Source organism: Nicotiana tabacum, chromosome 2, assembly GCF_000715075.1.
Source record: "Nicotiana tabacum cultivar K326 chromosome 2, ASM71507v2, whole genome shotgun sequence".
Lineage (NCBI taxonomy): Eukaryota > Viridiplantae > Streptophyta > Magnoliopsida > Solanales > Solanaceae > Nicotiana > Nicotiana tabacum.
The window spans coordinates 117998016-118012919 of NC_134081.1; positions in this window are offsets into that span (position 1 = coordinate 117998016).

Below are 14904 nucleotides of genomic sequence, written 5' to 3' on the forward strand. Positions count from 1 at the left end.
ATTCTGAGACATTTGGCTTGTAATAACTTGATACTATTCTCTCTTCTTCTCTCATTATGTATATATCTTCTCTTTCTCCCTCATTATGTATATTCGTTATACTTTCGATAGTTTTTACTTTGTAGCTTCTTTATGTTTGTTTTCTTATTAGTTAGTGTTTAATTTAGTAGCTTCTTTTTATGTTTCAGCAGATAATAAGCCTTTGGTTTTCTTAATGTCACCGTTCTTTCCAAAGGTAGTTTTTGCGTGAACCGGGTGAGTTTTCTCAACGATGGATGGCATGACAACCTTTTAAAGGGACTGAGTCCGTTTTTGGTGTTTAGGTAATAATAGTAGTAGTAATGAATAAAAAGACCTAATTAAGTCATGCTCGAAGAGTCAAACATGCTTTATTTGGTACCAACGCACTTAACTACGTGCTTATGGTTAGAAACAAAGTTTTTGGAAGAAATAGCTCTAGTTAGTGACTTTGTAACTCCTGTGTTGACTTAGGCAACCATCGAGTGGTTTAATCCAACCATCGTGATTTTTAACCTTGAATGTGGTCATTGTGGGCCCTCGATTCTTTCCTCTTTAACAATGTAGTTGCATGAGGGGTGAGATGCCTTGTTGCTAGTCCAAGTATCCATGTGAAAGGTCTAGAACTTGCCTCGAATGTGTTTCAAGGCGAAATCCAAAGTTTGGCTTGAGAAGTGATTGTAGGCTTTCCTTGGCCCGTTTGAGTTTTCTATTGCCTACCAATGATGTCATCCCTAGTCAACCTCTTCAAGCCTTTAGCCTTTCTCATTTGAAAACCATATTACAAGCCTTTACCCCGTTCTATTGTGACTCTCTCTTGGCACCCGAGGTTTCCTTAACACTCATTTGAAATAAATGGCTAAAAAGTAAGTTTGAGGGAGAGACGAGGAAATTGAAAAACGGTATCAAGGCAAAAGAAATGATGAGAAGAAAAAGCAAAGAAAAAAAAAGAAAAAAAAGAAAATTGCAACAAAAATGAATAAGTAGAAGAGTTGAAGGGATTCAAAGAAAGGCAATGAGCCCAAACATGGAGAAATATTAGTGTAATGATCAAGAAAGAGTGATGTTAAGTCTCTCTAGTTCCCCAAAGAAAATCAAATGCCTCAAATAATTGGCAAGGTGTGAGCCGAGAATAAAAAGATGAAGTGCTTAAGGAAAGGTGTATCCACTCAACCATATTGTATCCAACCCTAACCCAAAAGCCTTCATTACATCCCGAAAGAAGTCCTACTTGATTTCAAGCCGAGTAAGCTTACATTAGTGGAGATCTATATGAGGGGCAAGCCTATGGTACTTGAAGCCGTACTTGCGACATACTCTTGAGAGAGATAAGTGAACCTTTCATAAGCCTTTGGATTGAGTGCTAAAATTCTTAAGTGAGCTATGCAAACGGAGAGTAGAAGAGGAAGAATTTAGAATCCACAATGACCTACATGAGAGAGAGAGCTTCCTTGATGAGTAAAGTCAACTCTTGATCTTAAGTGTCACATTAGAACTATATGTGCATGAATGTTTAACTTGTCGCCTTGTTGATAATACATTAGTAGTGTGGGTAATTGTTGGTCCCAACTGATGTGTGAATAACTCACCTTTGACTGGCTGAAATGACCCTTAACTTGTGGAGGAGGGAACTATTTTGTTTGCTTGAGGACAAGCAAAGACTTAAGTTTGGAGGAGTTGATAAGTGAGAATTTTGACTACTTATTAGCGCCTTTTAGCTTTTATTTTAGTCTAAAAGCATTGAATTGCGTTTCCGAAACTAATGAAATGTGCAAAATTGCAGGAATATTGGAAGTTGGACTCCCGAGATGAAATCCGGCTCAAAGAGGAGTGGTTCGAGCACAAGGTAACAAAAGGGCACAGAAGCATAATAAGTGCGGTCCGCAAAAGGAATTATGCGTCCGCAGAAAAAATTTTGGTCCGCAGAATTCTATCTGCGGCTGCAACTAAAGAAGGAAAACTCAATAGACTTTTGTGCAAATTGTGGACCGTACATGAATTGTGCGGCCGCAAAAGAAGGGCTCAAGACCAATATTAGAGAGATGAAAAAAAAAGCCAAGTCCATAGTTTCATTGAATTGCGGTCCGCATAAGATTTGTGCGGCTGCAGAAGATTATCTTGCGGCCGCAATCCTACTATTGCGGACCGCAGAAGAGGGCCTTGTGGCCGCAGTGCTAAATCTACTGACCGCAAAAATATTGCCTCGAGGCCGCAGTTCAGAATTGTGTAGCCGCAGAATCCCAGCGCCTGCCAGATGAAGAATTGTGCGGACCGCACATGGAATTGTGCGGCCGCAGAACCTCTTGAAGGGTATTTTTGTACGAGATTTTCAGCCTTGTATAAATAGACGAGTTTCATAAAATTAGGTCAAATTTTGATATCAGCAAGCTCTGTAGCCGTTTTTCTTTGCCTCTTTTGGAAGTTTTCTTTATTTTGGTGAAATTTACAATAGATTTTATCATTTTAAGTTTACATTGTGAGTTTAATTAATCTTTCTTCTTCTTTTTCTTCAAACCCAAGCATGAGTAGCTAGATTTTTACTAGGGTTGTGACCCAACCCTAGTGTGTTAATATTATGGGCAATTAAATTAGTGCTTGTTTATGATTGAGTGTTTATTATTTAGCCTAGTTCATGCTTTGATTTGTGGAATTAATGGTTGCAAACATTAGTTCATGCATATTTGACTTAGTCTCTACGTGAGAAAGAGAGACTTAGTCTAGGAATGGCTAACAAGGAATTGGGTCAATTGAGAGATTGATTAACCCAATTAAAGGGTTCAACCTAGAGATAGTAATAACCTGACTTGAACTTCTATCAATTGTATTGTGTAATACCCATTTGGTCTTGAGAAAGCCAAATTGGGGAAAACCATTCTCTGACCGAGAGGTATTGAGTGGGTAATTGAGAGTTGATAGCTAAAATACACCGAGATCAACAAAACAAGTATTAAGGTTTTTATCCCATTAGGCAAACACCAACTCCGCCAGAGGGCGTGAACAACGTCAAGGGCTGCCAAAACCGACCTCACCGGCCCGCACCATCCACATGATCATTGGTGGTGGGGATGATGCCTCCATCAACAACGTGAAGTTCACCACAACCCACAAGCTCAAATGATCGATCATCCACGAACGGTATGATGAACTTGAAGAAAGTATCATCTTCGATAAATCAGATACCAACGGTTTGGCCTTCCCTCACTATGATTCTCTTGTTATCAATTTATGAATTTTAGATATTGATGTGAAACGAATTATGATAGATGATGGGAGTGGTGCACGCATTATCCATCCTTGAGTACTTGCACAAATGAAACTCGAAGATAAGATAGTGTCGCGCTGCATCGCACTAACATGCTTTAATAATGTAGTTGAGCGAACATCCGGTGAGATCACACTCCCCGTCCTAGGGGGTGGCATCAATCTGGAAACCATATTCCACATTATGGACCACGACACATCATACAACGCCATAATAGGGCAACCATGGATACACACCATGAGAGCTATCCCCTACCGCTTATACCAAGTCATCAAATTCCAGACTCTATGGGAAATATTCAGTATACGAGGGGAGCAATGCACATCCCAGGAATGCTACCGCATCGCCTTAGATTGTACGGCCACCCAACAAACAAAGGATAAAGAAAAAGAGGCATAGGAATCAATAGGGTTGAGGTCGGTATGCGATGACAACGAAGACGTCATAAGAGAACCCGACATAGCCGAGGCTGCAAGATCGACCATAGAGGACCTCGACCCCGTTCCGTTAGACAAAAACGACCATAACAACAAAGCTTACATCGGCTGGAAGCTTCAGGAACCGGGTAAGTTTCGTGAATTTTTAATTGCTAACGCGGACTTGTTTGCATTTAGCCGTGCATATATGCGAGGTATCCCAAAGGAGATCGCCACGCACAAATTGAACGTCGATCTGCTCTACCCCCCGGTGAAGCAGGTTAGGCATAAGCTCAACTCCGCCATTAATGATGCAGTACACGAAAAAGTGGAAAATTGTTTGAAAATGGCTCCGTCAGGGAGTCGAAGCACCCCCAATGAGTCGCCAACATAGTCATGGTGAAAAAGAAGAAAGGAAAATGGTGGATGTGCGTAAATTTCACTGACTTGAACAAGCTTGCCCCAAGGATTCATTTCCATTACCCCATATCGACCAACTCATCGACATAATGGCCGGGCACGAGCTACTAAGCTTCTTGGATGCCTACTCAGGCTATAATCAGATCCCCATAGAGGAAGAGGACTAGGAAAAAACCACCTTCATCACCCACTAGGGGACGTACTGCTACAAGGTCATGCCTTTCGGACTGAAAAATGCGAGGGCAACTTACCAAAGGTTGGTGACTAAGACGTTCAAAGACCAACTCGCTAAAATGATGGAAGTCTACATAGACGACATACTGGTCAAATCCAAAAGGAAAGAAGATCACATCGACCACTTGAGAGATGCCTTCGGCATACTCAGGCAATACGACATGAAACTAAACCCCGAAAAATGTGCATTCGGCATGGCCTCAGGAAAATACTTGGGTTTCCTAGTGTCACAGCAAGGTATTGAGGTCAATCTTGATCAAATCAAGGCCATCGAAGGGATACCAGAGCGCTTGACCACCAAAAATTAGGTCCAGAGGTTGACTGGTCGTATCACCTCCCTTTTGAGGTTCATCTCACGATCCTACGATAGGTGCAACAAGTTCTTCGGCGTACTCAAAAAGGAGAATGGCCTCTAATGGACCCCTGAATGCGTCCAAGCCCTGAAGGAGTTAAAGGTGTACTTGTCTTCGCCACCGTTGCTTTCAAAACTAGAACCGGGACAACCCCTCCTCATCTATCTCGCCGTGTCTGAAGTAGCCGTGAGCGCGGTCCTGGTCCAAGAAAATAAAGTAAGCAATCCACAATCTATTAGATTAGCAAAACACTAGTCGACGCCGAGACAGGATACCCCCATCTCGAAAAACTAGCTCTGGCCTTAGTCGTAGCTTCACGAAAGTTTAGACCATATTTCTAATGCCACCACATCTCGGTCGTCACGACTTTCCCCTTAAGAAGCATTTTGCATAAACCCAAGCTATTGGGCAGGTTGGCCAAATGGGCCATCGAACTAAGTGAGCACGATATTACATATCGGCCGTGAACGGCGATAAAGTCACAGGTCCTCGCAGACTTCGTCGCCGACTTTAGTGCAAAAATAATGCCCGAAGTCGAAAAAGAAGTCGTCCACGCTTCTCCCCAAACACAAGACCTCTGGGTCCTGTACACTGATAGCGCGTCTAACACTCCAGGGTCTGAGCTGGGACTCGTACTCGAAGTTCCAACAGAAGAAGTGATTTGCCAATTCATAAGATACCCGAACATGACTAACAACGAGGCCGATTATGAGACTGTAATTGCAGGACTAAGACTAGCACTCAAATACAGGGCGAAGCGGCTAAAACTGTGCAACGATTCCCAACTCGTGGTCAACCAAGTCACATGGACTTTCCAAATCAAGGAGCAAAGGTTACAAAAGTACTAGACCAAAATCTGCAAGCTGTTACCCGAGTTCGACGAATATCAACTCGACCATATCCCTCGAGCACAGAATACCAAGGCGGACGGCCTCGCCAAATTAGCCGCAACCACCAAAACATTACAACCGAAAAAAGAAATATAGTCCACCTCCTCAACTCATCAATAGATCAAATCGAGGTAAGAACCATAAACCTAACTTGGGACTGGCGCAATCGTATTGTTACATATTTACAGGATGGCATACTCCCCGATGATAAAAAAGAGGCCAAGAAACTGCGAATGCAAGCAGCCAGATATAGCATCATTCATAACGACATGTACAAGAGGACGTATGGCAGCCCTATGGCGAAATGGTTAGGCCCAAATCAGACGCAGCGTGTCCTTGAAGAAATACACGAAGGACACTGTGGAGCTTACTCTGGCAATCGAGCTTTGGTCAAATGCCTCATACAGGTAGGGTATTACTGGCCCACCACGAAAAAGGAGGCCGCGAATTTCGAGAAAAAATGTGAGCAATGCCAAAAATATGCCCCAATGATCTACCAAGAAGACGAACACCTACACTCAGTGACTTCCCCTTGGCTGCTAATCAAATGGGGAATGGACATCGTGCGCCCTATGCCGGCAGGATGCGGTAACGTACGATTTCTTTTGGTTTTAGCTGAATATTTCTCTAAATGGGTAGAAGCAGGAGCATTCGCCCAAATACGCGAACAGGAAGTGATCGCCTTCATATGGAAAAACATCATATGCCATTTCGGTCTCCCCAAAGAGAACAATTGTGACAACGGACCCCAGTTTTCGGGAAAAAAAGGTCGCTGAGCTTTTTGAAAAATGGCACATCAAAAGAATACTCTCAATGCTATACCACCCCACAGGCAACGGGCAAGCGAAACCCTCCAACAAGTCGATATTGAACATCATGAAGAAAAAACTCGTGGATGCCAAAGGACTGTGGCTGGAAGTATTACCAGAAGTACTCTGGGCCTAACAAATAACCCCAAAGACAAGCATAGGAGAAACGCCATGCTCGTTAGTCTATGGGACTGATGCGGTAATACCGGTCGAGGTCGGAGAGCCCAACCAAATATACTCTCGCAAAAGCAGACCGCAGAACGATGACAACAGAATGCAGGAGCCCGACGAAGTCGAGAAATGAAGAGATATGGCCTAGGTGAGAATGGTTGCCCAAAAGCAACAAGCAGAACGCTATTATAAAAAAAAAACGAAAAGATCAGATCACTCAAAGTCGGGGACTACGTGCTCAAAGCCAAAACACAAGCAAGCAAAGACCCGCGAGAAGGCAAACTAGGAACAAACTGGGACGACCCATACAAAATTACGGCAACAGTACACAAAGGGTCATTCCAACTAGAAACAATGGAAGGAAAGCGACTACCAAACAACCACACCTCAAGTACTTCAACTTTTAAAAAATGGTGTCCCCAAAATCGTACTCTTTTTTCCCTCACTTGAGTTTTGTCCCAATTGGGTTTTTTTGAGGAGGTTTTTAACTGGGCGATGAAGGGGACACTTCAGGATTGAAGTACGTACAGACGAAGGTACTGGACGACTAGTTTATTGCTCGACCTCTCAATACTTTTCCATGTCGACCAATGAAGGGACTAAACAGACTAGGACTGAAATGCCAACCAACGCTCGGAAAATATGTAAATTTCTCCAATTGTATGAACAAAGTACAAATATATGAAGATTATTTATATTCTCCCTAAGCAAAGGTTGTATTCGACCTCGTTCGAATTAATACCTTATCGGCCCTCGGCCATAACTAAGTATAGGTTACATTTGACCTTATTTGAATTAACACCTAATCGGCCCTCGGCCATAACTAAGTATAGGTTACATTCGACCTCGTTCGAATTAACACCTAATCGACCCTTGGCCATAACTAAGCATAGATTACATTCGATCTCGTTTGAATTAACACCTAATCGGCCCTCGGCCATAACTATGTATAAGTTATATTCGACCTCGTTCGAATCAACACCTAATCGGCCTTCAGCCATAACTAAGTATAGGTTACATTCGACCTCGTTCAAATCAACACCTAATCAGCCCTCGGCCATAAATAAACATATGATATGTTCGACCTCATTCGAACTAATGTCCACTAGCCCCTGGCCATGGTCAAACCTAAGTTTGTTTCGACCTCGTTCGACCCCACTCGAGCTAAATTACTACGACCAAGAAAACCAAGGCAACCGAGCAACAAAATCAAAAAGCATACAAACCCAAACAGAAGAGAAAAGGATCGAGTACAAATAACAAAACTGGTATTTCATACTTAGAATATATTTTACAAAGGTTCGAGAAGACGCCCACCAAAAAGTGCACAAGTCTGTGGTAACACAAAAGAAGGAAAAGAAAAGCTATTAATCGTCGTCTGGCCCAGCCGCACCATCGTCCTGGTCGCCTAGACCATTGTCATCCGCCCCTTCACCGTCACCATAGCCATCTGGATACTCATCTTCATACCAGGTGTCCTCTTCAATCCGATCTGCACCCGCATCCTCCTCGTCATTACCGACCTCCGATGTAGTAGGATCGTAGCCACATGCGACCCGAGCTCCATGCGCCTTAACACAAGCATCCTCGAGGACGGCTTCCAAAACGGTTCCCACCTTCATCAAATATCTGAGTATATCCATCTAGTCCTCGACGTGAATCCACTCCTCGTATAAATCTCGAGGAATATCAGGGAAGTTAGAAACATGGGAAGAGGATGGTCGAGCCAATAATTGCGCCTTCTCGGCCTCCAGAGCAGTGACCCGATCACAAAGGCCAGAAGCCTATTTCTCCAATTCTCCAATCCGTTCATCAAGTCGCTCCTCTTTAGCTCTGGCTGTCTCCAAGGCACTCTCTCGCTCGGGGCGGAGAACGCGAATGACGATCTCCAAAGCCTCCATCTTCCTCATAGCCCCCGACCAAGCTAACTCTGCCTTCTCAAGATTCGCTACCTTCTCAACAACCTTGCCCCTTAAAGCATCTGCTCTGAATTCACACTCCTCGAGCTCGGCGCGAAACGATAGCACCTGGGCTTGGAGATCGCCACACTAGGTTTCGGCCCCTCTACTAACCTCCAGTTCCTACTATTGGTCCCTTAGCGCCCCCTCAAGAACACTGCATTTCTCGATGACCTTCACCAGCTCGTGACCTTTTTCCTTCAGCTCGTCTCTGAGAGCTCAGAAGTTGCCGCCTTCACCAAACTGCCTACAAATCTCGCGATACTTACTGCGCTACTCCCGGTATTTTCTCTCCATCTTCAGAAAATAGCCTTACGCCTCTCCTTTCTTCGGGCGCTCTCAATTTCCAAAATCACAGTCTGAAAGAAAGAGAAAAAAAAATGAAGAGTAAGAACGAAACGAACTTTGAACTCGACAAACGAAAACGAGAGGGAACGAAAAGCTTACCCTAAGAGCGAGGCCGGCTATGCTCCTAGATAAGGTAGCATCCTTCAGCTTTTTGAGGGTCTTACCCTCCACATCAGAACAGAGGGGACCAAAAGAAGGGACCACGTCCTCCGTGTTGACCAAAAAATCTCGATCCATGGGGATCGCAATGGTCTGCGTTAACCCCTCCAACCTTACTTCGAGTCAGGTAAATCCCTCCCCTATCGACCTTACCTCATCGACATCCACATTAGAGCCTATCTCGTAACCATCCTCGGCTATGCACTTTCCTTTTATGTCAGTCATCAAAGAAGGACCTTCGGTCAGTCGCGAGGCCGATGACTCATCCCGCCGCAAGTTATCAGGGACTCTGGCTGATACCCCTTCAGCTTCCATCATGATTTCGTGAAGAGACATACCTTCTACGGCTTTAGTCGATGGCGGAACCACGGGCGATAACTTGGCGTCATCTTCAAGTTCTATGGTTGTCATTTCTCGGATGACAAAATTGCCCATCACCAAATCTACCGCCCGGACAACCCCTTCGCTGACGTCCCCTGATCTCCTCTTACAGGGAACCAAATTACCACCACTCGGCGACGATTCTATTTCCTCGTCCTCGTCCACTAGATGAAGCAAATGAGAAGTCGGAAACTCCGTTGTCGATGTATCTGTGGGGGCAGAAGAAGACGGTATGGAAGCAGCAATAGGTATGGTCGACGAACGAGTAGGCCTGGCCGCAGTAGAAGAACAAACAAAGGCAGATGACCAAGCAGGCCTAGCTGCGGTCACAGTAGGAACAAACTCCAAAGAAGAAACGGCCTTCCTCTTGCGAAGCGCAGGAGGAGGAGGAGCCCTCGGTCTTCTCGAAGACCCTCGAACTGAAAAAGAATTAAGTTTCATCACCACCAATAATGAACTATGGCCCGAACCTCTTCAGAAAGCCCGACCACTCGCGAATCCCCACCGTGTGAGGCAGAATCCGGCCAACCCAGTCAGAAATGTCCCCGACCCAAGGAGGAGGAGCGACTTTGGCTGTAAAAAGAAGAGAATATGTTAGAATCTACGACTAGAAATAGACAAATCAAATACCTTTCACAAAAGACGGGTACTTACGAGTGCGATTCTAGGATTCAGGAAGCCATCCAAGTTGGCTACCACGTCCTCGATTCTGACGAAGAAGTAGTTGAGCCAGAACTGACGATTCACTTTATCGTCCATCTTCACCACCAAGTATTTACTTCCTTGGTGGCGAAGATGTAACATCGTCCCCCTATAAAATCTAGGGGCGAAGAGATGCATCAGATGGCAGAGTGTAACCTCGACTCCGGCCAACTCGGCAAATTTTGAGAGCATCCTAATAAGCCTGTAAATGTACGTAGAGATTTGGGCCGGGTAGACACCGTAATAGCAGCAAAATTCCTCTGCCAACGGGAGAAGGGGGAAAGTATAGCCGACCTGGAAAGGATACGCGTAAAACGCGTAATAACCGGGGCGGTGGATTTGCACAATGCCGCGCCCTGATGGGATCAGCTCGATGTGGGCAGGGATATTGAATTTTGCCCTAAGTTCGGCCAGATCGGCCTCTCCCATCGCTGAGTCCGAGATTTCAAGCTCAGCATCGGGCGCCTTCGAGAAATCAGACCTAACTTTCTCACTACGAGGGATTATTTTCTCCACCGTAGGATAATTCTTTTCCTCAATAGCGACAGAGACCCTATCAACATGAGGGGGTATAAGCACCGCTAAAGAAAAAAGATTAGTTGCCATACCAGAAACAGAGAACACATTAGTCATATTGATTAAGGAAAGATGTTCAAGCAAGGAAATGTTAGAAGCAACGAGAATCACTAAAATCAGTAAGAAAGTTCAAACAGTGGAGGAAGAAGAAAATACAGGGTGTTTTGTATGCAAGAGGTTTCGCAAAGGTTGAAACATTGCCCACACACCCCTATTTATAAAAATTCAGGCATCGAAATCAAGGATTTAATCCATCATTACCTGGCACTGTAACCGAAGCGACAGATTCAATCATAAGGCGCGCGCGAAACGAAGAACCGTATCGGGAAATCGCGCCATAATGACGCATATTGCCATGACGTCATCTTGATTTGTGGGACTTATGACCAGAATTTGCGGCTTACAAAGGGACACGCTGCCAACTCGCCCCTATCATCACGGCTCGTTCATACCGTCTAAATGCTTCGATCACGTTACACAATATCCGCTCATCGAGCCCGCCTGAGTCCGACCTCAATAAGCAGAGGGACTAACTGTATAGGTTAAAATCCGCCCTAAAATATTTAGGGTAATGCAGCATTAAGAAAAAAATCAGTCGAGGTCGGCCAGGGAACAACGAGGTTCGTGGTAAAGATGGCAATAATGGCTGAGGTCGAGCATCGTTGACAGAACAACAATGACTAGTTTTTGAAATAGGATATTAAAAAGAATATTCTAGTGAATATTCTCTGTACTTGTACTATTAGGGTTTGTTAGATACATGTCTCAAATAAATAGGAAAGGGGGGAGGGAAAAGGGGGCATGTAATATTCACTTGATAAGAATACTTTTCAGAAGAAGATTCTCTCTCTTATAAAGATACAAAGACTACTTTTTTATCAAGATTCTTACCCATATTATTTCACACATTTACACCAGATCCGAGAATAGTCCGAACAAATCTTGAATTTATCTGTCATTCATCATTGTCAGGAGGAGTATTCGTCCAATTCATCCTTTATTGGGTGAATCATTTCTCTTATTTACTTAAATGCCATTTATGGCTATTTATTGCTAGTTACATCTCCATTATTGCTCATTCTTTATGAATGTTTTGTGCTTATCATTGTCAACACTTCATTTGATCTGTTCCATCTCACGCACGTTTTCAAGACTTGCATCTAGAGTTATTATCATTAACTAGATTTAACCCGTTATTACATAAATTTAATAGTTTAGCCAAAAATTATACTTTTTGGTCAAACAAACGGGAGGAAGAAAAATGAATCACCCAACAGCCGTAAAAAGAAAATCGAACTGTGCAAAACAGAGTGAGGAAGAGGATGAGCTGACAAACAGTGAGTCCAACTGCGTTGGCAGCCACGTTGACAAACAGTGAGTCCAACTGCGTTGACAACTTGTCGCTCTTTGAAGATACATATCCAGCACTAACTCCAACCCTATGAGAATGAACTCAACACAAATTATATAGCTTTAATTTCAAACCTAAAAGGAAAAACAAAGAGGGAACGACAGAGATCTACTAACACAAACACAAGGGAAGATTGAAGAATTGCACACCACGTGTTTGACAAAACAAAGCATACCTCAACACCTGATCATAGACGCGGAAAATATCCTATTACAAATGGTCATCTTCTCCCGTGGTGTGAAGAGTTATAGTGGAAGCAACTTGACTTGAATACAATTCGAATAGAACTCTCGAATATAAAAAAAAACGTAGGAACAAAATCAACAGCCCACAATACGCAGCTTTAATTCCAATCTTAGGGAAAAAACAAAGGGGAATAGAGAGATCCATACCTAGAAGAATCTAAAGAGAGGCAGAGAGGAGAGAAAGAGAGAGAACACGGGGTGAGATGAGAAACTGAAGACCGTCCAGGCGCTTACGTGTTGAAGAAATGGGATGTACACGAGAACAACTTTAAGCCACTTAGAGGGTAGATTTCCGAAAATAACCTCGAAGCAAGGATGCAAAATTACAAAAATAAGCCCGAAGCAGGACGAAGAAGAGCACCTCAACTCCCGGAACTAAATAGGTAGAATATAATTCCTCCGTTTCAATTTATGTGAACCCATTTGACTAGGTATGGAGTTTAAGAAAAGATAAAATACTTTTGAACTTGTGGTGTAAAATGAGGCACATATAATTTGTGTGGTTATAAATCATCTCATAAAGATAAACTATTTCCAAATAAGGAAAGAGGTCATTCTTTTTTGTACGGATTAAAAAGGAAATAAGTTCATATAAATTGAAACGAATGGAGTAGTAATTTCTGACTCGTTCCCTATTTTTTTAACAAAAAAACTTTACATTAAAGTCGACAGAGTGCAATTGCAGAGAAATTTCATGCACTAGTTGAAAGTTGAACTTTTCAGTTTGCAATTCCGTACAAGGAAATTAAGCTGACTCTACATTAGCCTAAAACTGGCAAGTAATATCAATATAAAACAGATAAGAAAAGAGGGTCTGATTTCAGAAACCATTATCAGTCTTTTATGAAATTATAGTTATTGACGTTGACGGACTGATATATTCATATATACGTGACTTCGGCTTGGTTTTGCAACTTTCCACGTTTTCATAATTAGCTGTCAGATTTTTCGGGTACTTAAAATTAGTTGTTTATTGCACGACTAAAAGTCTAAGTTCGGCTATAGATTTTATTTTTATTTTCTTAAATATTTTTTGAAAATATGATCAATGTTTTGATAAAAAAAATTTGAAATATTTTCAAGTTCTCCAAAACTGGTTTAGGGTAGTTTTTGGGTGAAATTTTTTCTTCTACTCACAAAATTTTAATTATTTTCTTCAAATAAAATACATGTCCAAATACAATTTTAACTTTCAAAAATTATTTTTCAACATAACTTCAAAACTATTTTTTTAAGTTTCGTCCAAACACTTAGCTAAATGTTTGTTAGCTTCTCGCCAAATAACTAAAAAATAAAAGTAAGCTCTTTCTAACCGTCACACACGTATACAAATTATATTATGCTTTTTGTCTTCTTCTTGCTTTATTTTATTTTATTTATTATGCATGTTTGGTCCTCTTAATTTGGATGCGTAGGATCTATTCTTTGCCCTTTCTTTCACATCTCGTAATACTAGTGTCCGTCATTGAGTGGGTGACTACATATAGTCGTATTTTTGGTGGGAATATGTCAACTACCAATGGTGGAGAGGAAATGTTTAAAGATTGTCTACGAGAGCAAGTACCATAAATGGGAAAAAGAAAGATAGTAAGGGACCGCCCGGTGCACTAAGTTCCCGCTATGTGTGGGATCAGGGGAAGATCATGACGACAAGGGTCTATTATACGGCAGTCTTACCCTACATTTCTGCAAGAGGTTATTTTCACGACTTGAACCCGTGACCTCCGGGTCACATGAAGCAACTTTACTAATTATGCCAAGGCTCCCTCTCAAAGAAAATTATTGTACTGAAGATGACGAGCCTATAGCTAGACAATATTTTCTTCTTAACTTAAAAGGCAATCCGATGTACGAAGCATTCCATATTTACGCAAGGTTAGAACCAGAGTTGCACCCGAAAGGATATGATGTAGGTAACCTACACTAACCTAAGCGTTAGTAGCCGATTCTACCGCTCAAATACGTGATCAATAGATCATATAAAAATAACTTTACCGTTACTACTCAATGCTCCCCCTTCTTCTTCCGAACTCCTTTTTTCCCTTATAGAAGAGTAGAAGACCACTAGCATGTGTTTTTGGTCAGGTTACATTTGAAAGGAAGACAAAAAAATTACAATTATTTGATGCATGTAATTCAAAGGAATTAACCCTCAAGAAGGTATTAAGCAAAAGAAAAACAATTAGCACAAGGGAAGGCTTAATAAATTCTTACTTATAATCAGAGGTAGAACCAGGATTTCAAAATTATGGGTTCGGAATTGTAATCGTTTTAAGTTACTGAGTTCTAAATTGATAATTTATATATATTCAATAGATTTTTAAGACAAATATAGGATTTGAACCAAAGCTACTGGATTCGGCCAAACCCGCTCCCGACACTTTAGCTTCGCCCCTGCTTATCATCAGATTTCAATAAGGAGTTCCACTAATTTTAACAACTTATTTAGCATAGGGCATATCAAAACTCTTGTCTTAAGGTCAAAAAAGGAAAAAAGAGTAGAACATATTTACTCTAATGATGTATATATAAGCGGAGACAGAATTTCCGT